Genomic DNA, 27539 nt, shown 5'->3' with positions numbered 1-27539 from the left:
ATTGCTAGGTTTTCTGTTGCTCATAAAACAAATATTAGATTCCAAATTTCTTCTTATTGCCTTCTGAGTTGTCATGGTTATCAAATGACACCTTTTCTAAATTCTCTCTCATTTTAACTCTTTTCCATGTTTTGTGTAAACAGGATGCTTGAAAATCAAGAAGGAATAAAAAAACATCGAATTTGGGTGCTATAAGAAGCACGAAGCACAAGAAGAAAAGAAATATTTTGTTAACCACAAATTGAAATCGGAAAGGTTTTATCCAGAAGCATTCAATGTCATTAAATACAAGAAGTCTAAAAAATACCTGCTTTATATAATAGTTCTCTGAACAAGCTCTTGGTAACTTGCAGCCTGCTAAGTGTATGGCTCTAGCATTGTGGTTAGAGCCCTTCTACAACTACCATCCCACATGCCCACCAAGGAAGCAGGCAGCAAGGATGCTTGATCATTCTAAAGTAAATATACGGAATATTTCTTGGATACAAGCACCCTTAAAAATAGAAAGGCAAGAAGATTCACACATAGAGCCTTTGAAAATGTACAATACTTTTTGTCTTACAAAAACATCTGTCGCTCAGATGAGTATTTGGAACACTGAGTGTTTCAGATTATCCCTCAGAAGGTGTGCTGGGTGGTGGCTCTCTGTGGATTTGGCCCCAGAGGAGGTCAACCCGACTCCCTGACCTGTTGGCTCAGCAATTTCCCAGTGGTCAGCCCGTCTTGCCATAATCATATGCTGGCGCCCCAAGCTTGTTTCTTAACTATACTCTGTACCTTCTAATGAAAGCATCCCAAAATATCCCCAACCACTCAAATTCTGAGGCAGTCATGACCTCAGACTGGACTGCTGGACACACTGCGTTTACTCAGACAGAATGGATGATAAAAGTCTCCCTGCCACTATGCCTGAAGTGCTCACTCTCTCTCTGCTAGATTTCATCACTTCATAGCTTATGATTACTTGCATGAATTCTAGCATCTTTGATATGAGAGCTGATTAGGAAGCATTAACCCAATACACAACACCACAATTTCATGTGACTTGGAGCCTTTATAATAATGAAAAGAAAAAGTAGGGAAAAAAGCAATTATAAAGTCACTTTTTGTGCTTAAACCAACAAATAGAGTAATAACAACAGAAAATAACATGTGATATCAAAAGAGATAATTCGTTTGAAACTTATTTGAAAAATGTAATTTATCTCCTATACAAATAAGAAATGATATTATTATCATTCCTTTTTAGGGAGCATCTCCAATATTTATTAATTTATGGAGGAGCTACACTAAAGTGGCTATGGATGAATACATGCCATCAGACTTTACTAAAACCTTTAAGTAAGCTTTCAGAAGCTTTGAGGGTGATAAAACAAAATGGGGATGTACCATTTTTCATGAAAAGTTCAACTGGAATAGCAGGCAAATAAACAAAAAGAAGCTGTATTTAAATTCAACAGGTGTTCCTCTGGGCACTTTATCTTGTCAAGCCTTTGTGTGATCAAATAAGGTAACTCAGTGTTTTGTCCAATGTGACTTGACCAGGGGGGGAAAAAAGATTAACAACCTGTTAAGGAAATATGTTAAAAAATAAATAAATAAATAAAAAAGAAGTAGATAAAAACCATAGAGATCCCAATTGTTATTTTGCCATGTTTCATATGCATTTTGAAAGCTTTGAAGCCTCTACAAAATAATGCTCATAGATACACAGCACAATTCACACAACTTGATTCTTAAAAGTGCCTTTTGTACTTTGATAGTATCAGCTAGAGCGTATGTTTGAACTAGCCTCCTAGTATTAACACTTTTATTTTCTTCAGGAACAAAAAATTTACTTATAAAAAAGGGTAACACCAAATACACTGACATGGTTTTGTTAAAAATACAAAGCATTATCATTTATATGATAGTGACTTTCTCCCTACAAGTATGCTTTGTAAACGTGATTGAATGAGAAGAAAAAAAATCTTTTATTATCTCAGCTCTCGAAAGCTTTATTGTTTAAGCTACACTTGCTCCTAAGTATAGCAGAATTAAAAAAACGTCAGGATGTTGTATAGCAAGTAACTAACAAGGCACTAATAGAGATTCCTTGCATGCATTTAAATACAGCTTGGCAAAAATAATTCCCCTATTACCTATTTTAGAATAGAATATTAAAGACCCAAATTCTAATTTAGATTTTCTATAACTAACCCAAGATTCACCGATTTCAAACCTCTGTACCTCACTTTGCTGAGAGTCAATGTTTCCCAAATGAATGCAAACAGAGTTATATATAGTATGCAAATATATATGTATACATACAGGCTATATATTATATATATCATTGTATATGTCTTTATACATGTGTATAATAATTATAGTCCACTTCTTACAACTAGAAGAAAAAGCACAAATTCACTTTAACCTAGAAACTCCTTGGGCATTTGGCTTCTATCTACTTATTTTTCTTTCTCCACTGGGGAAGAGGGGTGAGGCAAACTTGCTAGAGTCACAAGCAGGATTGAAAACAAGTGAAAGTTAATTTACCTTGCTAATTTTTCATATGCTTCTTTCTTTAACTGCAGAACTCTCTATTTTTTTCCTCTTTTTCTTTTCAGAATCACTTTAAAATATTTTTTTTCAATCTATTTTTTCCCCTAGAAAGTAACCCCCTGTGTCCTACCTTAGGCTCCTCACTGAATGATCTTTTTTTCTTCTAATTATATTTCTTCACCTTGGGAGGGACTCACACCGCTTCAGGATAAGCAACCCAGAAGAGCCTAAGGTCAGGTGTGCCCTAGAATCTAACTCTAGAAATTGCAATCATGGAATAAGAGCAGGAGAGGGAAAGAAGCAGAATGGGGAATTTGTAACAATATTGAGGCTCATTCTAAGGAATAATTAACCGAACAGCATCCTATGTTGCATCACTTGCTTGAAATCTCAGAGGACAGACTAAGAGTTTAGGAAGATGATTTGAGTCTGCTTCCTAAAGCCATGGGGTTAACAAATCAGTGGTACCATGGTCAAGCCTCAGAGTTTTATTTCCTAAGTACTACCTGCTCCGGGGTCCAAAAAAATAGAGTTCTATTCATGAAGCAGCAGAACACAAAGAGTGCCAATGGCATATTACATGTTAAAGACGTTCAAATTTAAAACACCGAAAAAAAAGGAGACTTAACTTGATAGGAGACTTTTATTCCTGTTAAAATGGGGTTCAGTGAGAGAGCTAATGGGGGTCAGCAAGTGAGAAGATTTCTAAGATAACTCTTGAAGTAAAAGGGACTGATATTTTGGGAGAAGTATGGGGACATTTGTAAAATACAAACTCTTCAGGTAGAGGAACTGTAGGTAGAAAATGGAGAAACAGTAGCTGAGCTTTTAAACCCAATCTTCAGCTGGGCTTTTGTTTAAAACATATGCAAATGTGTGCACTGCCTCATTTGAATATTTATTTACTGCATTTGTGAAGGAAATTGGGGGATTATAGCCTCTTCCCAGCTGTGTTTTAGTTAATGACTGGTCAGCCCATTAGCCTGCTTCACTAAGCGAATTCTCTGCACAAGCAACACCTTTTCTTACCCTGACTAGAAATTCTTCACATAAACAACAGGAGGGGAAAAACAGCAAACAACATCCAGAGAGTTTTGTACCAAAAATCAAAATATTCCCCCAGAATCATTAGAAATAAGCCAGAAAGTTATTTGACAATGGTGACTTTTGTATTTTTATAATAAACAAAGCAAATATTTGCTATCAAGTGTGGGAGTGGGGAATTAGCTAATCAGAATTTCTCTTTATTGAGAACTGATTCCGGTTGCTGTTCTAAGTGGTCTTTTTCTTCCTTCCCCGGGACTTGCTCACTGATTTTCCCCTATGAGCATAAACACACACATCAATGAAAATGTCATGAATTACCTGGGCAATGATTAATATTTGAAAAACTTATTGGAATGTGAATTTTACAATTTCCCCCTATCTTCTCACTGCCAAAAAAGCACAGAGGGAGAAGAGTAAATAACATTTCTTTAGCAAGCAAACCAGTGTACTGTCATTACCTAAACCAACTTATTTAGAGCCATCAGTGCTGATTATGAGGTTAAAGATTTGTATCATTAGAAGCTCATTTCAAGGATTAGTGGTGAACAGATCTTTAGGTCAAAAAGTCCTAATATAATAACTTAGGTGTGGCAGTCTATCATTTGTTGATTGTTATTAAGAAAAGTAGCATCTATTTTCTGCTAAGTTTCTATATCTCAATAAACAGGAGAAAATTTATCTTGTTCCCAAAATGTGCCTCTTCTTTATATCCTTTCAAATTTTATTTACTATTTATTCCACACTTCCAGGTGAGAACATGCACTCATTCTAATACAGTCAGATTTAATCCATGGAAATGAATTAAATTCTTACTATCAAAATTCTGAATTTTTCTGTCTGGGTCGAAGAAAAACCTGGGCTTTGATTTGTTTTATTAGTGAGGTGATCTTTATAAAACAAATGCAAACTACTTATTTATCAAAAGTATTAATACTTTCGACGATTTATGTAAACAACGGTTTGTGCTGGTTTATGTATGAAGTATTGCTGCAAATAAAGAGACAACAGCAGAGAACCTGAGAGCAACTTGGACATGAGGAACTGTTCCTGTAGTGAAATGATCATTTCTCACGGTTGGAACAACTGTGAATCATATATTAGACTGACAACTCAAATATTTACAGAACAAAAACCCGTAAGAAAGGAAGAGATGCTGTCAGACCTCAAGATAAACAGAGAAGTAGTAATTATGTTAATGAAAGAATATTCTACCTAAGAAATCTATTTTAGTGACTTCATTGCTAAGATCATATTAATTCTGCTCCTAATACTTAAAACCATTCAAAACAGCAGAAAGAAGTTTCAGGTATACATTTCATGCTCTCCTTCTACATCAAAAGTGAATGGGGTGCACACCTCAATGGTATCATTTTTTTCACCTTCATACATGAGTTTCTAAACCAGCTCATAAGCTCGTCAGGCATCTTTCTTGTTCACTCCTTCTGTAGGGCAGAGGCAGACAGATTGCTGGATCAGATAGTGCAATACGCTGTATACTACATTTGAAATGTGCCTTTTTTTACAGCAGCAGATTTATTGATTTTCTTAAGTAGAAAATATGCACCCGGACATTAGACAAACACAGACTAAACACAGACTGAGGAAAAGCTGATAATTTGATTAAACTGACTGAGCTTTTGTTGTCTGTGTTTGGGGAATTTCCAATAATGCACAAGTGCCAAGCACCCTTCTTCTTTTGAATTTAACAAATGTAATCCCTAAGCACAATGAATTTTACATTATACTGTATGTGGAGAATTCTTTTTCTTTAGAAAAATATTTTGATGGACCCATATACTGCTTTGAAAGGAAGGTGAGATGAAAATCTTGCCTTTCTCAAGATGTAGGGCTTTACTTAGAAAGGGGTAAGTATTAACTAGGCAAAAAGCATTTTGTTGTTCTAAGGTAATATTTTCTTTCTTCCTATCTATCTATCTATCATCTATCCATCTATAACTATCATCAAGATTACTGAGATCTAAGTGATTAGATGCAATTTGCTCAACATGGGGGCCAAATTGAGTTAAATATTTAAGGTTTATACTGCTTTACAGTGTAGGTATCATTTCATGTGTCTTAGAGAGTGGTTTGACTGTCTCAAGATGTCAAAAAGCTCTGGTTATTTAATTTACCCTCGCAGATGCCTGCAAAGAAATTAGTGGTAGCAGGTGTGTGTGTGGGTGTGGAGCAGCAGGGATGAGGGAATAATAGCTGAATGTACGTGAGGACTACTGAGTTTTATGAATTAGTTGAATGAGACCTTGAGAACTTTTATTGTGAACACCTCTGAACTGTCCCCGTATCTTTTTTCCCCCTCATTTCTATTATGATATCGAGAACAAAATCTAATTCCCTAATATTCTGCAAGGACCATGCTATAAAATAACTATTCCTATTTGCTTGACCAGAAAGACTTTCATCATTATTGCTTTCTAGGCCTACAGGCACTAGGTTTTTTTTTTTATTAGCATCTTTATTGGAGTATAATTGCTTTACAGTGGTGTGTTAGTTTCTGCTTTATAACAAAGTGAATAAGCTATACATAGACATATATCCCCATATCTCCTCCCTCTTGTGTCTCCCTCCCACCCTCCCTATCCCACCCCTCTAGGTGGTCACAAAGCAGTGAGCCGATCTCCCTGTGCTATGTGGCTGCTTCCCACTAGCTATTTTACATTTGATAGTATATATAAGTCCATGCCACTCTCTCACTTCGTCCCAGCTTACCCTTCCCCCTTGATGTGTCCTCAAGTCCATTCTCTATGTCTGCATCTTTATTCCTGTCCTGCCCCTAGGTTCTTCAGAACCATTTTTTTTTCAGATTCCATATATATGTGTTAGCATATGGTATTTATTTTTCTCTTTCTGACTTACTTCACTCTGTATGATAGTCTCTAGGTCCATCCACCTCATTACAAATAACTCAATTTCATTTCTTTTCATGGCTGAGTAATATTCCACTGTATATATGTGCCACATCTTCTTTATCCATTCATCTGTTGATGGACACTTAGGTTACTTCCATGTCCTGACTATTGTAAATAGAGCTGCAAAGAACATTGTAGTACATGACTCTTTTTGAATTATGGTTTTCTCAGGGTATATGCTCAGTAGTGGGATTGCTGGGTTGTATGGTAGTTCTATTCTTAGTTTTTTAAGGAACCTCCACACTGTTCTCCATAGTGGCTGTATCAATTTACATTCTGAAACTTAAAAGCTTTTGCGCAGCAAAGGAAACCATAAACAAGACGAAAAGACAACCCTCAGAATGGGAGAAAATATTTGCAAATGAAACAACTGACAAAGGATTAATCTCCAAATTTTACAAGCAGCTCATGTAGCTCAGTATCAAAAAAGCAAACAACCCAATCCAAAAATAGGCAGAAGACCTAAACAGACATTTCTCCAAAGCAGATATACAGATTGCCAACAGACACATGAAAGGATGCTCAACATCACTAATCATTAGAGAAATGCAAATCAAAACTACAATGACGTATCACCTCACACCAGTCAGAATGGCCATCATCAAAAAATCTACAAACAATAAATGCTGGAGAGGGTGTGGAGAAAAGGGAACCCTCTTGCACTGTTGGTGGGAATGTAAACTGATATGCACTAGATTTTTAATCATTCTTTTCTCTGTTGTTCTGCAGCTTCTAGTAACCATTCTTTCACAACGATATTTTATTCCTTCTTTTCCACTGGCTCAATCCTCAGGCTTTTATGTCTTATGAAAATGACATTTCCCCTCTTTCTAATTTTTGCCCACTCCAGTTCATATTGGATATCTCTTTCAGAACTCTCTACTCCAGCTAATTTGGCTAGTAAGATATTTGGCTACAACTTTTCACAAATTTCTTGGGCTTATATTTGAAAGTCTGGATTCTTTCCTTTAGGCTATACCAACTATATGTTTCTCTAAGGAGAGACTTAGACCCCTAATAGGTAACCATTATAGCAATGAGATATAGTCATAACCCAGAAGGTCATCAATTTCTTAACAACTACTGATTACTGACGAGGTAGGTATATTTCAATAACCTATTCTGCACTCTTTTTCATTTCCTTTGACTAAAGGATATTTATGCACAAATTAAGGTAATACTGAAGTTGAAAATCACTTTGCCTTCTTTGTATTAAGACAGAAGTTCATTTAATGATTGATCTCACCTGGCCTGAGGATGTTTAAACAAAGCCACATAGGAGACAGATTTAAAAATAATTTAAATCTATCCTTTTTCTGATTTGCCTCTCTGCCTTTTCAAGTGTATGAAAAAGATAATTTCCACTAACTCTTTTCACCCTACATGAACTCATTAGGGAAAATAACATGTAAGGAAAAACAAGTCAATTTTTAAAGGACGTTTTATAGTTGTGTGAGGCTTATCCCAATAACTTCCAATAGCAATTTAGATATATTTCATCTCATTCCATCATTTATAATTTTAGCATTTAGAAATTATATTTATTTTATATAAATAATATTTACATAATCTTTTGGGGGTTCTAATAACTAAATCATATGTAACCAAATTATGGCCCATTTTAATTTGACATGTTCTTGCTCTTTCAGTAAGGAGCCAGGGAAAAATGTAGTTTTCAGTAACTATTAAATGTGACATTCAAGTGCTTAGTATTAAGGTGATAATTTTCTTTAGAGAAGTCAGACTCTGAGGTCAAATGACTAAAAGTCAGGAAACCTATGTTCACCTTGTGATTCTGCCGTGAGGAAGTTATTTACCTTTTCTCAGTCTCTGTTTCCTCATCTGCAAAATCACAAAGTTAGAATAAATATCCCTTCCAACTTAAGGATCTAAATTCATATGTTTAAGTTCTATGGATTTTTGTTTTTTCTTGATGAGAACTTTTTTTGGCCATGATGAGAATCTTTGAATTCAATAATCAGGGCTTCACTACATTCTCAGATATCTGGGTGTTGAACCACACTCCCATGTCCCCCACTCTATGAAACCTAATTCAAATCAAGAAACTGCTGTGGGTGGTAGAGGTGAGTGCTTTGGTGGCACACAGGAAGCTTTACCGGAAGGTATCAACTGAAAGGAAACACACATGGAAATATCCTGTCACCCATACTGAAACCTCCCTGCAGTAGACCGAGGCCTTTCATGGGCTCTCCCAAGCATGGCCACCCACAGCTGCCCTGACATCATCCAGCTTCTCTTCTCTCTTTTAAAAAAATTACTAAATATAGATTTTTATAATGTGTGTTTTGCTGATGATGTATCTCCTGAATACCATGAAATAACTGGCTTTTCTTACAAGGTTTTAATGCATGTTTAAGCCCCAAACTTTCTACATAGTTATTCCTTCATAATACTAGAAATTTCTTGGACTTTGGTGGAATTGAGGGAAGATAAAGACTTTGTAATCTCTTTTAAGGAAATTGGTTTTGATAATAAAAATTTCCTATGTCTCAAAACAAAACAAAACAAACTTTGCCTTACATATGGCTTATTAAATTATTAAGTAGCAGAACGTTTTTATTAACATTTGTTTTTAGAAATAATCTTATTTCTTGCCCAAAACAATTATGCAATATAGACTCTTTAATTTTTATTGTCTTCATTAAATGAACTGTATATTCCAGATTAATGTTATGACATTAACTGATTGATATGATTCCATTACAGATTAAATATGACTAAATTTTAGCCATATTCTCTTATTTTTTAAAAAAAGTTAGTTTGCTATTCAAAATTTCATTCCTCCTAATGCAGATATGTATAGCCATGCAAACAAAATTATAGTTACCCATTTTACATGCAAACATGGAGATTTTTAGAAACAGAAGGATGCAGCTGCCCATATCATGTCATTCTACCAATAAAATGCATTCAGAAAACTAAAGGCTGCTTCCTCTAACCATCATAATTATTTTAAGTAGTCTACCACCTAAGATGTAACACCTAGTAATTAAAGTGCAGAATTTTTCTTAGTAGTAATTTAATTATTTTATTTTACATTTATTCAAAAGATATTTATCAAGATTTAATCTACATTATTTGAACAGATATTTATGGAGCCAGGAAGTTTTATTTGGTGGTGGAGAAGGAGGAAGGTAAAAATAAGATCTGGTTCTGGACACAAAGATATACCTAATATATTAGAGGAGATAAGGAGTGGGCAAAAATAACTGTAGCATAAGGTCAAATACCATAAGAAATTTAAGTTTTAAAACGTGTGTGTCTTTGTGTCTGTGTGTATGTGTATGTAACTATAAAAGTTCTGGCAGGTAGAAAAAGGGAAGATGTCATCTGAGGTTGACATCTGGATTGCCCTTTGAAGGAAAGAACATTTCACCAAGTGGGAAAAGTGGAGAAGCCTTTTGACCACATGAAGGCAGCAGCATCACCAAGGCGCGATTAACCAAATTCATTCAAGAATGGTGTAATTGAACAGTGTAGGGTGATGGAAGGGAACTTCTGGGTGCATAAAAATTAGGTACAACTTGATCTGTTGAAGGGCTTGAAAGCCAAGGTAAAGCCTTAGGGTTTGTTGGATAGGCAGTGAGGACCCATTGAAGAGAATAAAGATATGAGAAAAGGAGTGGCTTACAACAGTGAACTAGGAGACAGGAATGAGCAGGCAAGATAGGATGACCAGGAGAGGCGTCATTTAGAGAGAGAATACAGTAAAATGGGTAAAGTAAGATAAAACTCTAAACAAAATAAGGACAAAATAAGGAAATTAAATGGATGTGTTGGACACAAGAGAAATTCCAGGAGAATCAGAGAGCATGATGACCATTAAATATGTGTGAATCTAGGAGAATGCAGGGACACTGAGAAGATTTGAGCTTGGATTTCTGGCAGAGAGATTAAACTACTAACATAAAATATGGGGATGGTAAAAAAATAAGACAAATATGGTAAAATTAACCGTACACACATACTATTTAGGAAACATCCAAGTGGCAGCTGGAAAAGTGAGTCAGCTGCAGCAGTGTGGCTGTGACACAGGGAAGTAGAGGGAGTCTGAGTTTTTTTCTCCTGGAAGGAGTAGTTAAAAGTATTAAATAACATCAGTGGCCAGATCATGAATCAGCTAAGACAGTTATCAAAGAGAATTGTCTTTATTATTTAAGTGTTCTGTCACCAATAAAAACTTCGCATCTCCTTCCTCCCTGCCCTGAGTCTTACAGTCTGGAGTTACAAAGTTAGAGCAAGGAAAAAGAGTCCAATGTCATCTTCCTAAAGGTGAAAGTAAAACTTTCAAAAGTGGATGATTTCACTAAAATCACTGGGAATAGGGACGAAGGAAAGAGGCCTTAGGGGAATGCCTAGATTTAGGTTTGTAAGAGGAGCAGGAGAAACTAGAGAAGGCATGGTGAGAAGCACTGGAGGAGAATCTGGAAAGGAAGCGTCAGGAAAGCTGAGGTTTCCTAAAAAGTTGAAAAGAGAAGTGGTCAAAAAATCCAAAATGCAGAGTTCTGAGAAAAAGCAACAAGACAAGAGATGTAATACTAAGGGGTTTAAATAAAGGCAAGACTTCCAGAGCTGCTAAAGGGAGACTCAGATTATATCGACTAAGACTGAGTAGGATAAGGTGACCCCTAGGTGAGGAGCGAGGAGATGGGTAGATAGGGTAAAGCTAGCTGAAGAAAGATTAAGAAAACAAACAGTGGAGAGAAAAGTCCAGAATTTGTGTCAGACTGGTAATTGTGCTTAACACTTAATGGAGGAGTCTGAAGGGACTTCTTATGAAAAAAAGAAGAATTTGGCCAAAATAATGTATAGAACTAATCAAACTGTAAGTTGCAGTTGTAATATCAAAATGCCTTACAATGTGGAAGCTTGGTGATCAAGGTTTATTGGTTCCATTGAAAACCTTGCAATCAATCTGATAAAATCAGGTCTCAGATTTTAAAACAAGAGTCTGCTATGGACTGAATTGTGTCCCCCCTAAATTCATATTTGAAGCCCTAGTTCCCAGTGTGATGGTATTTAAACATGGGACCTTTGGGAGATAACTAGGTTTACATGAGGTCATGAGGGTAGTGCCCTCATGATGGGATTAGTGCCCTAATAAGAAGAGACACCAGAGAGCTTTCAAGCTCCTCCAGAAATGTGGGAAAATAAATTTCCGTTGTTTAAGCCACTCAGTCTATAGTATTTTCTTATGGGAGCCCAAGCTGATTAAGACGCAGTCATTGATTCCCTCTCCCACCCCTTGTTGGGTATTTACAGAATAATATTCAATTGTAGTCTAATTTAAGATTTTGAAACTTTATAAAGTTTCAAAGCAGAATCCTACTCACTATATGGTTTGAAGAGTAATAAACAAGCAGGAAGAAATGAAAGACGAAAACGAAGGAGCGAAGAAACAGTTGTTTGGAAAAATTTTAAGCACCTTGCAAATGTCTTAGAATAGACTAATACCAGTTGAAGTTCATTGATATTTTGCTATGTTCCTAGCATCTTCCCAAACGAACTCACTTAATCCTCACAATAACTCTATGAGGTAGGTAAAATAGTATTGCTACCCTCTTTTCATAAGAGAAAAAAAGACCCAGGGAGGTAAAATAATACTTGCTTAATATTACTACATAAGCCAATGAAAGAGCTAGGATCATGCTTCTATAGTATCAAATGTTTTTAAGATTTCCCTAAATAAAAAACTATTTTCCCTAATTTTTGTAACTTCCATATAAAGCTACACTTACATAAAGTATTCCATGTTAACATTTACTTACTGCCTCTCAATCTTGAAATGGAGATAGTAAAGCAATAGGGGTAGAGGCTTATATATATATGTGTGTATATATATACATATAATACATAATGTCTAGGATAAGGTTTAGATTTTAGACTTTCAAGGTTATGTTAATTGAAGCATTATTCACAATACCCAACATATGGAAACAACATAAATGCCAAAATGTCCTTCAATGGATGAATGGATAAAGAAAATGTGAAATATATACATATATATATATACACACACACAAATATACATACAATGGACTACTATTCAGTCTTCAAAAAGAAGAAAATCCTGTAATTTACAACATGGATTGAGCTGGAAGACATTATGCCAAGTAAAATAAGCAAGACATAGAAAGACAAATACTGTATGATTTCTCTTATGTGTAGAATCTAAAATAGTCAAACTTATAGAAGCAGAGTACAATGGTGATTGTCAAGATCTTAAGGGAAGGGAAAATGGGATGATGCCAGTGAAAGGGTACAGAGCTTCAGTTGTGTAAAATCAAAAAGTTCTGGAGATCTACTATACAGCATGGTGATTATAGTTAACAATCCTGTATTGTATACTTAAATTTGCTAAGAAGATAGATCTTAAGTCTTCTCACCACATCCACACAAGGTGTGATGGATATGCTAATTAGCTTGATTGTGGTGATCATTTCAGAATGTATATGTATATCAAAACATCAAACCTTAAATATATACAATTTTTTAATGTCACCGATATCTCAATAATGCTGTTGAAAAACTATGTTTCTGAAATGTCCATCATTTAGTTAAACTTTAGTTACTTTTCTATCCTATACAAACCCACAGCAAAGATCTAGTATCTTGATCAATCCAAGTGAAAATGAGGAACTTTTAACCCTCCTTTCTTACTAGTTTTTAAAAAGCTGTCTATCCAAAATAAGTTGTAACTTTCAAACTTGGATTTTAAAAAAAGAAAAGGGAAGTATAATAATCTTCTAAGTGTAAGTCTGACAGTTTAGGTGCACTGTCATTTCATAGAGCAAGTTAGAAGCTCCTTCTCTATCAGCCCAGGCAGTTTTACACTTAACTGGTTTTATTAATGAGAGCTCATTCAACCCCTCCAGTCTCTTGGCTAGAGTAGTCATAGAAGTAGGCAGCCTCTGCTTTATTTAGATCAGCACACTGTGTGGCCATAGGAGAGTGACAAACTTCCTTAGGGCTCAGGGTTGCGAAGGTAAGAAAATTTTACTAGGTAGCCTTTGGGGGAATCTGTGGTTTTATACTTTTTCCAGGAACTGAACAGCAACAGGAGTGACTTGATCCTGCTGGAGACGTTGCCCAAAAGTCCATCAACAGGAGAGTATGTCTAGGGCAGAGCTGGCCAACTCTGCCAGAGGCCAGCCAGCATTCATGTGGTTTATCAAGATCATCCCCATGAATGTCACTGAGGAAACAGCACTTAACTTCTTAAAATATCTCCTAAAAAACTAAAAGGAAATTGCACCAAGTATGGCATCTGGGAGTGAGGTACACAGCTGCTAAAGGCAGGAAACTTAAATTAAAGCTGCCTCTTCCCCCTACTCCCCTCCCCGCCCCCCATGATTAGATTCCTTTTTTATATTTTTTTCAGGTCCCATGATAATATAAGATGAATACAGAGTATCAGAGAGATTTCTGAATTTCTCTGTTTTCTAAGCAGTTTAATCTAATGAGCCTCAAATTTTCCATTGGTGGCTGGTCTGATGATGCAAGCAGAAGGAACAGGTTCGTGGTTTGAAGAAAAAAGAAGAGGAGACAGAACAACTTCCAATTGCTTACAATTTACAGTTGGCCAAGCAGTAAACACAACTTCTAGACTTGCCAGCCCCCTCAAAACTAACCATTTTTATCTCCATTTCTCCACTAGCTGCTCAAAGCCATACCCCAAAGTGCCCTAACAGAAAACCACTGGAGGGTGTGGTCTCTGCTTGTACTGGGCAATGAACAGGGAAGCTATTTATTTCTAGGGCATCTCTGTTCAGTGACTCATGTTTCGACTGGAAAATTGGCCACAGCTTTCTAGCAGCTCTTTCCTGCCAGCTCTCCTGGCATCCTACCCAGTGCTTCTGCCACCCCTCCCCCTTTCTCCTTGCCTGGTCTGCTTTTATATTCCTAAAGCCCCCACTTAATAATAGTCATTGTTCCACGTTAACCTTGAGGATCTGGGAGGAAAGACAGTGAAGGGCGTAGCTGTGTGCTATAATGAGCATTTGGCTCTATAGCAGGTGGAAAAGGCTTTGGGGATCTGGGCAGATTAGGAGGAGAGGGGGCTCTAGCAGATGTTGAAGGAGGATGATGTATTGCTGCTCACTCTGGGATTCAGACAATACCAGTGCAAAAGTAGAACAGGGAAAAGGGGGAAAAATTGATCCCTTCTGATACAAACTGGGCTAGAAACCAGACACACTTGAAAGTGAGCATTTAAGAAAGACAAATTTGTTTCCAGGCCCTGGGTTTTTTCCTGTCCATTTTTTCTTCCTAATGGCAGATCAATTGCCAAATTGTTCTTTTAATTTGAATGTTAACTACATCCAGGGCTTGACTTATTTCCCATCAGCTAAAGGCTCTTATTAATCTGACTTCTTGGAGTAAAAGAAAAATAGAAATCGATGCATCAAAAATTTCATTTTAGCATGTATTCAGAACCAAGAAGCCGTATAAAGTGAAGGCAAATGGCACTTAATTAATGATTGGTTTTATCATTTGAAGAAACATATATTTAAGTTACTCTTTTGCTTTGCACTAGGCAATAAAATATTAAAGAAAATGCTGATATAAACAAACATGCCACTCACTTTACAAAGAATCTTAATAGATTTATGCTGACTATTCCTAGTTCTGTTTTTTAATATTTATTTCAATGTGTTTTATGAAATTCTAGATATAGAGATAAAGATAAATTACTTGCTGTACTATATGGTTTGCATAATTATTCACATATATTTGTACATATACCCACACACACATATATATACACATACATGCATATAAGCATATAACATGTTTGGAATGTGGAAGAACAGATGGGATCCAAGGGCTAATCAAATATAACAACAAAAAAAATCACAATCTTCAAATGTTGATAACACTGATGAAGACAGTTATGACCAAACTATTTTAGGGAATATTATATACAGACAGTTGTATTGTAAAAAAAATTATTTCCAGAAGTTATAGGCTCTTTGCTTTTCCCCAGCACTCAAAACATGTATTCTACCAAATCAATTTGGGCAAAGGGGGGAATAAAATCTATCTATATTTCACTCTAGTCAAGGATGACAATTAGAGGCTAGAAACTATAATCTCTAACCCGTGTCTACTTGGGCCACACTGTTTATGACTAAACTTGTTTAGGGACGATCTATATGATAGGGAAAAATGACACAGCAATAAAGAAATTATTATGCTAAAACTTATTATGAGAACTCTGATATGAGAACCTTGTATTAATCAGGGTTCTCCAGAGAAATAGAACAAACAGGCTATTTATTTGTTTGTTTGTTTGTTTGTTATAGGAATTGGCTCACTGATTTTGGAGACCAAGAATTCCCATGATCTGCCTGGTGAAAGCTGTAGAACCAGGAAAGCCAGTGGTGTAATGTAATTCAGTCCAAGTCAGAAGGCCTGAAGACGAGGGGAGCTGATGGTGTTAAGTCTCAGTCCAAAGGTCTGGGAACCAAGGGGCCAGTAGTGTAAATCCTGGTCTGAATGTGAAAGCCTGAGAACCAAGGCAGGAGAGGATGCATGTCTCAGCTCAAGCAGAGAGAGCAAACTTGTCCTTCCTCCACCTTTTGGTTCCATTCACGTCCTCAGTGGACTGGATTATATCCTCTATCCTTAAAGACAATCTTCTTTACTCTGTCTAGGGATTCAAATACTAATCTCTTCCAGAGAGTCCCTCATAGACAAACTCATAAATAATGTTTTACCAGCTATCTGGACATCTCTAAGCCCAGTCAAGATGACACATAAAATTAACCATCACATACTCTAGAATAGTCGTTAATTAACTAAAAATCTCTTTGAGTTCGAAGTGAATTATTTGGGTCTGCAAATTTAAACAGCAGCAGTTAAGTCAAGTATTACTATTTGCATTATCATAAATCTGAAGTAAATCAACTCCTGTAGAGTTTGTGTCTGTATTGCCACACCTATAGAGTATTAATAGTCACTAGCCAGTCAGGTAGTTATTAGGAAAGACTAATAAAACTTTTCATTCTAAAGTTAAATTTCCCATTTGGAGGAGTTGGAGTGGGAAATGGAGGAAGTGTTCAGTATTCAGGTACAGTAATTTGAGTGACCTAATCATTACGTCTTTTCCATTATAAATTAAAATAACTTTGAAATTTTTGTTTTCAAGAATCAGACTTGTGTGATAGTAAGTATTCATTTGGGAATAGCATTTTATGGAATTTTGGAACTACTATTTTGATCTTTGGCAGGTAGAATCAGGTAACTCACTAAGACTTGAGTAATAGAAAATAAAATCACTAGTACTAATATGTCTGATAGCTGCTTTGTAACAAAAACCACCCAATTTTAGTATCATAAAACAACAACCACTTTCTTAGGCTCAAAAAATCTATGGGCCAAGACAGGACAGACTGGATATGCCTTATCTATTCTTGATTATGTCTGGGGCCTTAATCAGGAAACTCAAATGGCTGGAGGTGACTAGTGTTGCTAGAGGGTAGAAAAATCTGGAAGCTGCTTCATTTATGTATGTTTCCTGGGTGGGATAACTCCATGTCTGGGCTCAGCTGTGACTATCAACAGAGCATGTCCTGTGGCCTCTCCATGTAGTTTGGGTCTCTTAAAAAACAATTTGTGGAATCCAAAAGGGAGCAACTGGAGAGTGAACAGCCAGAGGGTGAGTGGTCCAGGAGGCCAAGGAAGAAGCCTCAAGGCTCCCCTGACCCAGCCTTAGAAGTCATGCAGTGTACTTCCTATCTCACTGTATTGGTTTCAAGAGTCACTAAGGCCAGACCAGATTCCAGAGGAAGAGAAAAAGACTGTAATTTGATGGGGAGTAGCAAGGTCACACTGCAGAAGAGCATGTGGGATCAGAATCTACAGTTGTGGCCATCTTCGGAAAATGCAGTGTGTGACATGTCTTTCTTACAACATACTACAACCAGTTCTTGTATTTTTTAAGCCATGTTTTACTCCTCACAAATCCTGGAGATAAAATTATGTGCATATCCCCAAATATCTGTACATATCTGTAGATTTCTAAAGCACTGCTGGTTAGTGGTGGTATTAAAGTATACTTTTTTGAAAGTTGATAAATCAGCTTGAATCCCAGTTTTGCCACTCATTAGGTGAGGGCATGGGGTAACTTTCTAAACTCCCTGGAGACTTAATTTTTCTTATCTAGAAAATGAGGATGAAAATAATACATGTTCCATACAATTACTAGGGTTAAGTGATATATTACAATTATACCACAGAACTTTCAGGCTACTAAAACATGTTTGTTGTCTATATGAGTATAGGCATTTTTTGTGACTATAGAAATAGGAATCAGACATTTCTAAATAAACATCAACAAGAGTATTATATGGTACAATTTGTGACAAATGTTCAGTAAAGTAATAAAATGCTTTATTTTATTACTTAATAATATTAAAATTTTGATGTCAATTTTTTTCTGAGATTTACTAAAACCTCCAACACTAAGTACAACAAATATCCAAATCTTGTAATTCCTTGTATACAGACTACATTACTGTCACCTCCAGAGCTATTAAATCAACACTCATCCACTCAATGACTATTAAACTCTTTTAAGCCAGGCCCCTGGTGATACACTGGTGATAAAGACAAACTTTTTTTTTTTTTAAAAAAACAGAGCTTGCAAGTTGTGGTAAGGAGAACATCTTGTATTAATTCTGCTATGTGGGAAGGATTAGCAGGGATTAAGATGATGGAGCCAACAGACACAAGAAAAATTCATTCATTCATTCAATAAACATTTAATTGAATGACTATTATAATGCAGATTATGTGGTAGACAGTTAAGATAGAAACATACTCAAGACAAAAGCCCTGCTCTAATGAAGCTCTCCTTTTTAAGGAAAGTTGATACATTAAAAGACAATTCTGTTTGGGTGATGAAGACTTCCTGAAAGAGGTGATGCAGAAATTTTGTCTCAAGGACAATTATGAATTAATTTGATGAAATCAGGTGGGAGAGAGGAGTGAGAAAAAATGGTTCACAAAACTTCCCTTGAAGGTTTACTCTGAAATTACACTACTTGTCTAAATAAACATGATAGAGTATAAGGTGGACATTTTGTCCAGATCATGAAGTTTTGCCCCGTTCATCCTTTAAGGAAGAGCTTGTTGTCCAGCTACTGGGCATGCTATTGTCAGAAAACCTTTAGCTGTAAGCCCCTTTAAGAAATTGCCTAAGCTGGGCAGAGCTGCCTCGTTTAAGGCCATGACCTTACGGGGGAAACCAACATCCCACATCTGACGGAGGGTTGGCCATTTTTGGCTCAACATGGGGGAACACTGAAGGGCCATTTTAGCCCCAGAGCCCCCAGTAGGGCCAACCAAAGATGACATAAGGCCTGTGATACATTTCAGCTTCTCCCTCAGTATCGTTCCCCTGACCAGGTGATAATATCCAGGGCTCTTCTCAATTAGTGTCCTGCACCTCAGAGTCTGCTTACTGAGAAACTCAACCTGTGACAGGGTGATAAGCAGAAGAAATTTAAAGGAATTTAATTGTGAATTTCTCTTTGTTCTGATCCCTATAATATGAGCATTTTCCCCACTTTGTGTTTTTAATAGACAGCTCAAATATTAGTCACATCAGTCTGCATTGTACAAATAATTACTCAAATTTGGTTGAAAAATATTACTTAGAAAGCACAGCATAAAGTTGGGTTTCAGTCACGAATTTCTCATCCATTTATCATTTGATCATATTTTTGGATAACTGCTTGCCAAAGCTAAAAATTTTAATCAGAGCCATTTTTGAGTAGGAAAAGCAGAAAGGATGCCTTTCAAAGCAGTAATCCTTTTTTTGTTTCTTTTTACTTTTATACAATTTAAAAATAGTCAACTGGATTTTTAAATTTTAAATTGATAAATAAAATTGCATTTGATCCTCGCCAAGTTGACTCATATATTTTATGCACAAAATTAGATTAATTAAGATACTACAAATTCCATGAAGTTATTTATTTCACTCTTCTGTTTAATAGCAAATATTAGCTTTGGTTACACAATGATCATGAGAAATAATTATCTTGAGAGGTTTCATAATACTTATTATGATAATTTGTTATATTGCATTTACATAATATTTTAAAATATTTTGTAGTCATACAGCCCACTCTTTCCATGCATACTCACAAAGAGGGTTTGTTTCTCAATGCGTGTATATAATGATTTTCCCCTTATACTGTGATAAAATATAGAAGAAAAAACACAGCTCTTTTGCTTTGCTATCTTTGCTTTGGCTGATAACGATGTGGTTCCATTTTTCCTACTTTTTTTGCCCTGTTACTTTCTATAAAACCACAGGGACCATGTGAAAGATAATAACAATAACAATGACACCAACAATAATAATAGCTAGTATTTCTTGAACTCATACTATCCACCTGTCATTGTTCTAATTCCTTCACATGTTTCAATTCATTTAATTCTTATAACAAACAAAATTCTTATAACAAAAACAAGTATAATTCTTATAACAAAACTTTGGAAGTTGGTGCTATTATTTTCCTTATTTTAAAGATAATGACACTTATCTAGGATGGGGCAGAACCACTGAAAGACTGTACATTATGATCACTTCCTTTTTGGGGGTTAAATAAAATTTTCACCTGCTAATCAAATGGGATGCATAGCTTGTATGTCTATTAGGAGAGGTGTGAAAAGAACCAGAGGGTTAATGTTTCAAATTCTTCCAAATATAATATAAAGAATTCAGAAAAAAAGAAATGAAGCAGAGAGACAGGTGTTTTCTTTAGATGTATTTAATATGAAAAATATTTATAGTTGTTTGTGTTTGTGTGTGTGTTTGGATCGGGGGGCGCTTGCTGAAAAATAGGAGGGAATTACCAAATTGTCCAAGTATCTGTCCATAGGTGTTGGAAATGTGATAGTTTTTCTTCTTTCTAATTTTCATATTTTCCAATTTTATATAATGAGCATGTCTTGCTTATGTATTTGAAATATTCATTTGAAAGAGTTTTAAGTGCTAAGATTCTACTTTCATAAATATTTGTCTACCACTATGACAAATAACTATGCACTGTCCCCTTATTTCCAAAGAGTAACTCACTTCTTTCACTGTATATGATGGTAAGACTACGTGTGTCCTATTCAGTGATGAGAACTGATTAAAGGAAGATTCCAGAATCATCCTTATCAAATTCTAATGTAACAGGGAATGTCACACCACTGAAGCCTCTATATACTTTTGTAGTCATTAACATTTTAATTGGAAAGTTAATGTTACCAATATTGCTAATTTATATTTTAGGGCCTCATTATAATGCCATCTTCTCATTCTTTGTGTTAGTATTTTCTGAAGCTAAACACATTCTGTGCCAGGCACACAGGGAATAGAGTGTTGAAAGAGAGCAATGTGATCCTATCCTTACCAAAATATAGGCAGGGGTGGAGGACCCAACTTCATTTCAGAATATCATTCAGATCTTTCATTTCACTTGGCTTTTTATTATTACTTATTTATTAGTTTAAGGATGGTAAAATTTTCAAGTTATATTAAATTTCATACTATAACTGATTTCTGGGAAGATCCTGATCAATAACCAATAAGAACCGAAACAAATCAACTAATCAATTTGCTTAGCACACTCCAGCCAACTTCACAAGCAAAGCTAAGTAAAGATGGAAGTTTTTTGGATAACACAGGTAGACATGGTGACTCTTCTTATTTCATGGAAAATATTAACTACTAGTTTTTTGTATATTGACAAATAGCAAAACCTCTCACTCTGCCCAGTGTATACACTTGTGTACTCCACAACTAAAACTTCATAGTAACTTGAAAGTTTGAGTTTTTCATTTTTCTGGAGAAAATATTAGGTTCTAGTCTGTTACCACTTTTAAATGTTAAGCTTTTAATGAATTTCATCTACGTGTACCAATAGGCATAAAAATCTACTCTGAAATATTTACTATCATTTTGAATTTATTCAAAAGTCACCATGAACATGCATAAATTTCTTTTACCTTACTTAGCAAGGGTTATTGGTGAGATAATCTCTATGTGTCAATACCTTGAGAATAGGGACTTATTCAGGCTTGCCTCTAGCAAGTTCTAAATGCCTGGGAACACATAATAAATATTTGATGATAGGAAAATGTTAGAATAAGAGGAAAAACCAAATTCTTAACCAAAGAAATTATACCTATTATATTCTTATTTGTATATTACTGTAACCATAACACATTTTTACTTGAGTTTGTTTTATTAATATAAATACCTGTTTTCTGGATGTAAGATACCATGTCCATACTACAGAAAACTTAGAAACTACAGAAATTATATATATATACACACACACACACACATATACACACACAGAGAGAGAATAAAATGATAATTCTACCATATGGAAATAACGATCATTTGACGTTATTTACCTTCTAAATGTATATGGTTTTACACAGTTAAGTTTATACAATAGATTTGCTTTTGAATCCCAGTTGGAACAAAACGTTATATCCATTATAATGTTCATGACATTATATATGTCTTTAAAATATTTGAAAAAATATATGGTAATTTATGTCTCTACAATTATTTATGTTATCTAACTTTTGGAGCCATTATTAATAGCAATTACAATCACTTCGTGAGAGTTTGCTTTGTGCCAGGCACTGTGTACTCCTTATAACAAATCCGTTATGCTAGATATTATCTTGGTTTTCAGGTGAAATAATTCAGTTAAAAGAGATTAAACATTTGTCTCAAACTAAGTGCTAGTTCATGGTTGAGGCAGAATTAAAAATGGGTTTTATCTTGCCTATTAACCACTTTGTTGTTTTGTCTCCGTATTATATGTGCCATCCTAATAAACATCTTTGTGCACTTTTTTGGATTATATCCTTAAGTATATTCTCAGAAATAGAGTTACAGAATCAAACGATGAACGCTTTTTGAAGCTTTTAACATATTTAACATAATAATAATTATTTTCCAAATGCATTAATCAATTTATACTGCTATCCAAATGAGTTTAGGAGATCTTAGTATTGGTTAATTCTCACTTCGTTTAATATTTGTTAATTAGATGGGCCAAAATATACTTTATGGATTTAACTTTTGTGTTTTAGATTTTTTTTTTTTTTTTTTTTTTTTTTTGCTGTACGCAGGCCTCTCACTGTTGTGGCCTCTCCCGTTGCGGAGCACAGGCTCCGGACGCACAGGCTTAGCAGCCATGGCTCACGGGCCCAGCTGCTCCGCGGCACATGGGATCCTCCCAGACCGGGGCACGAACCCGTATCCCCTGCATCGGCAGGCGGACTCTCAACCACTGCGCCACCAGGGAGGCCCTGTGTTTTAGATTTTTAAACATGGTAAACATCTTTTCATATATTAATTAGCTATCTGTATACTTCTTGTGTGATTACTCTTACATTCCTTAGTTTGCTTATTGTTCAGGTATTAAGCATTAATCTTATTATAAGGGTTAATCTTAACTGATCTCTAAACTCTTCAGATATTTAGGAAGTTACACATTGCTGACACATTTATTTTTTATTTTTTTGGAAAAAAGTATAAAGGGAGATTCATTAACACTAAGGATACAGAATTTTCACTATCACTTTTGTTTCACTATCATGATCTGCAAGTGAAGAATATCAAAGTGACAGCTCATTTCTTTCAGAAAAAAACCAATGGAGAGATCACAATATGAGTGATTGATAGATTTGACCACACAAAATTATAAACACTCATAATTCTCCTCAAATACATCTATACATACATAAAATAACTAAAATCAAACAGCCAGATTGTGAAAAAACTCCAATTCTTTGTTGGAAAGTTTGCAGTCAAAGACAGGAGTAAAAGTTCTCTGATCCTACCATACAAAAGCAAAGGGCTCACTACTTGAAATTTGCTAAGTAGAAAGATCTTAAATCTTCTCAACATACACACACTAACACACAAACCAGTAACTTGTACAGATGATGGATATGTTAATTAGCTTGATTTGATGATCTTTCCACAATTTATACATATATCAAAGCAGCAGGTTGTATAACTTAAATATGTACAATATTTCTATGTCAAAGTTATCTCAATAAAGGTGTTTTTTTGTTTTGTTTTTTACATCTTTATTGGAGGATAATTGCTTTACAATGGTATGTCACTTTCTGCTTTATAACAAAGTGAATCAGCTATACATAAACATATATCCCCATATCTCCTGCCTCTTGCGTCTCCATCCCACCCTCCCCATCCCACCCCTCTAGGTGGTCACAAAGCACCGATCTGATCTCCCTGTGCTATGCGGCTGCTTCCCATTAGCTATCTATTTTACATTTGGTAGTGTATATATGTCCATGCCGCTCTCTCATTTCGTCGCAGCTTACCCTTCCCTCTGCCTGTGTTCTCAAGTCCATTCTCTACGTCTGTGTCTTTATTCCTGTCCTGCCCCGAGGTTCTTCAGAGCCTTTTTTTTTTTTTCCGATTCCATATATATGTGTTAACATACAGTATTTGTTTTTCTCTTTCTGACTTACTTCACTCTGTATGACAGACTCTAGGTCGATCCACCTCACTAAAAATAACTCAATTTCGTTTCTTTTTATGGCTCAGTAATATTCCATTGTATATATGAGCCATATCTTCTTTATCCATTCATCTGTTGAAGGACACTTAGGTTGATTCCATGTCCTGGCTATTGTAAACAGAGCTGCAATGAACACTGTGGTACATGACTCTTTTTGAAATATGGTTTTCTCAGGGTATATGCACAGTAATGGGACTGCTGGGTCATATGGTAGTTCTGTTCTTAGTTTTTTAAGGAACCTCCATACTGTTCTCCATAGTGGTTGTATCAATTTACATTCCCACCAACAGTGCAAGAGAGTTCCCTTTTCTCCACACCCTCTCCAGAATTTATTGTTTCTAGATTTTTTGATGATGGCCATTCTGACTGGTGTGAGGTGATACCTCATTGTAGTTCTGATTTGCATTCCTCTAATGATTAGTGATGTTGAGCATCCTTTCATGTGTTTGTTGGCAATCTGTATATCTGCTTTGGAGAAATGTCTATTTAGGTCTTCTGCTCATTTTTGGATTCAGTTGTTTGCTTTTTTGATATTGAGCTGCATGAGCTGTTTGTAAATTTTGGAGGTTAATCCTTTGTCAGTTGCTTCATTTGCAAATATTTTCTCCCATTCTGAGGGTTGTCTTTTGGTCTTGTTTATGGTTTCCTTTGCTGTGCAAAAGCTTTTAAGTTTCATTAGGTCCCATGTGTTTATTTTTCTCTTTATTTCCATTTCTCTAGGAGGTGGGTCAAAAAGGATCTTGCTGTGATTTATGTCATAGAGTGTTCTGCCTATGTTTTCCTCTAAGAGTTTGATAGTGTCTGGCCTTACATTTAGGTCTTTAATCCATTTTGAGTTTATTTTTGTGTATGGTGTTAGGGAGTGTTCTAATTTCATTCTTTTACATGTAGCTGTCCAGGTTTCCCAGCACCACTTATTGAAGTGGCTGACTTTTCTCCATTGTATATTCTTGCCTCCTTTACTAAAAATAAGGTGACCATATGTGCGTGGGTTTACCTCTGGGCTTTCTATCCTGTTCCATTGATCTATATTTCTGTTTTTGGGCCAGTACCATGCTGTCTTGATTACTGTAGCTTTGTAGTATAGTCTGAAGTCAGGAGCCTGATTCCTCCAGCTCCATTTTTCTTTCTCAAGATTGCTTTGGCTATTTGGGGTCTTTTGTGTTTCCATATAAATTGTGATTTTTTTTGTTCTCCTTCTGTGAAAAATGCCATTGGTAATTTGATAGGGATTGCATTGAATCTGTAGATTGCTTTGGGTAGTATAGTCATTTTCACAATGTTGATTCTTCCAATCCAAGAACATGGTATATCTCTCGATTTGTTGCTATCATCTTTAATTTCTTTCATCAGTGTCTCATAGTTTTCTGCATACAGGTCTTTTGTCTCCTTAGGTATGTTTATTCCTAGGTATTTTATTCTATTTGTTGCAGTGGTAAAAATGGGAGTGTTTCCTTAATTTCTCTTTCAGATTTTGCATCATTAGTGTATAGGAATGCAAGAGATTTCTGTGCATTAATTTTGTATCCTGCTAGTTTACCAAATTCATTGATTAGCTCTAGTAGTTTTCTGGTAGCCTCTTTAGGATTCTCTATGTATAGTATCATGTCATCTGCAAACAGTGACAACTTTACTTCTTCTTGTTGATTTGGATTCCTTTTATTTCTTTTTCTTCTCTGATTGCTGTGGCTAAAACTTCCAAAACTATGTTGAATAATAGTGGTGAGAGTGGACAACCTTGTCTTGCTCCTGACCTTAGAGGAAATGGTTTCAGTTTTTCACCATTGAGAATGATGTTGGCTGTGGGTTTGTCATATATGGCCTTTATTATGTTGAGGTAAGTTCCCTTTGTGCCTACTTTCTGGAGGGTTTTTATCATAAATGGGTGTTAAATTTTGTTGAAAGCTTTTTCTGCATCTATTGAGATGATCACATGGTTTTTCTCCTTCAATTTGTGAATATGGTTTATCACATTGATTGATTTGAGTATATTGAAGAATCCTTGCATTCCTGAGATAAACCCCACCTGATCATGGTGTATGATCCTTTTAATGTGCTGTTGGATTCTGTTTGCTAGTAGTTTGTTGAGAATTTTTGCATCTATGTTCATTACTGATGTTGGCCTGTAGTTTTCTTTCTTTGTGACGTTTTTGTCTGGTTTTGGTATCAGAGTGATGGTGGTCTCTTAGAATGAGTTCGGGAGTGTTCCTCCCTCTTCTATATTTTTGAAGAGTTTGAGAAGGATAGGTGTTAGGTCTTCTCTACATGCTTGATAGAATTCGCCTGTGAAGGCACCTGGTCCTGGGCTTTTGTTTGTTGGAAGATTTTTAATCACATTCTCAATTTCAGTGCTTGTGATTGGACTGTTTATATTTTCTATTTCTTCCTGGTTCAGCCTCAGATGGTTGTGCTTTTCTAAGAATTTGTCCATTTCTTCCAGGTTGTCCATTTTATTGGTATATAGTTGCCTGTAGTAATCTCTCATGATCCTTTGTATTTCTGCAGTGTCAGTTGTTACTTCTCCTTTTTCATTTCTAATTCTATTGATTTGAGGCTTCTTCCTATTTTTCTTGATGAGTCTGGCTAATGGTTTATCAATTTTGTTTATCTTCTCAAAGAATCTTATTATGATTGTAGGCAGCCTCTCTGCTAATAGGTGGGGTTGTGTTCCTGTCTTTCTAGTTGTTTGGCATAGGGTGTCCAGCACTCTAGCTTGCTGGTCATTGAGTGGAGCTGGGTCTTAGTGTTGAGATGGAGATCTCTGGGAGAGCTTTCGCTGTTTGATATTATGTGGAGCCTGGAGGTCTGTGGTGGACCAATGTCCTGAACTCAGCTCTCCCACCTCAGAGGCACAGGCCTGACACCTGGCTGGAGCAAAAAGACCCTGTCAGCCACACAGCTCAGAAGAAAAGGGATAAAAAAAGAAAGAAAGAAAGAAAAAAATGAAATAAAATAAAGTTATTAAAATAAAAAAAATTTTAATTACTAAAAATAAAAAAAAATTAAAATAAAAAAAGGAAAGAAAGAAAAGAACATTCAAACCAGAAAACAAATCCACCAATGATAACAAGTGCTAAAAACTATACAAAAACAAAACAAGATCTCTCTTTTGGTGGAACCAGGCTTCGGAGCTCCCTTCCAAGATGGCCGAAGGCAATTCTCCATACAGTAAGTTCCTCACACATCAGACTGCAGTTGTGGTTTCCTTGGTTTGGGGGGGTGGGTTGGGCTGAAAAACAAAACAAAACAAAACAAAACAAAACAAAACAAAACAAAACAAAACGGACAGACGGAACCCTAGGACAAATGGTAAAAGCAAAGCTATACAGACAAAATCACACAAAGAAGCATACACATACACACTCACAAAAACAGAAAAAGGGAAAAAAATCTATATATTAAAAAAAAAAAGGAAGAGAGCAAC

Source organism: Mesoplodon mirus (genome assembly GCF_964341445.2).
Source record: "Mesoplodon mirus genome assembly, chromosome: 5".
Classification (NCBI taxonomy): domain Eukaryota; kingdom Metazoa; phylum Chordata; class Mammalia; order Artiodactyla; family Ziphiidae; genus Mesoplodon; species Mesoplodon mirus.
This window is presented reverse-complemented; position numbering follows the sequence as displayed.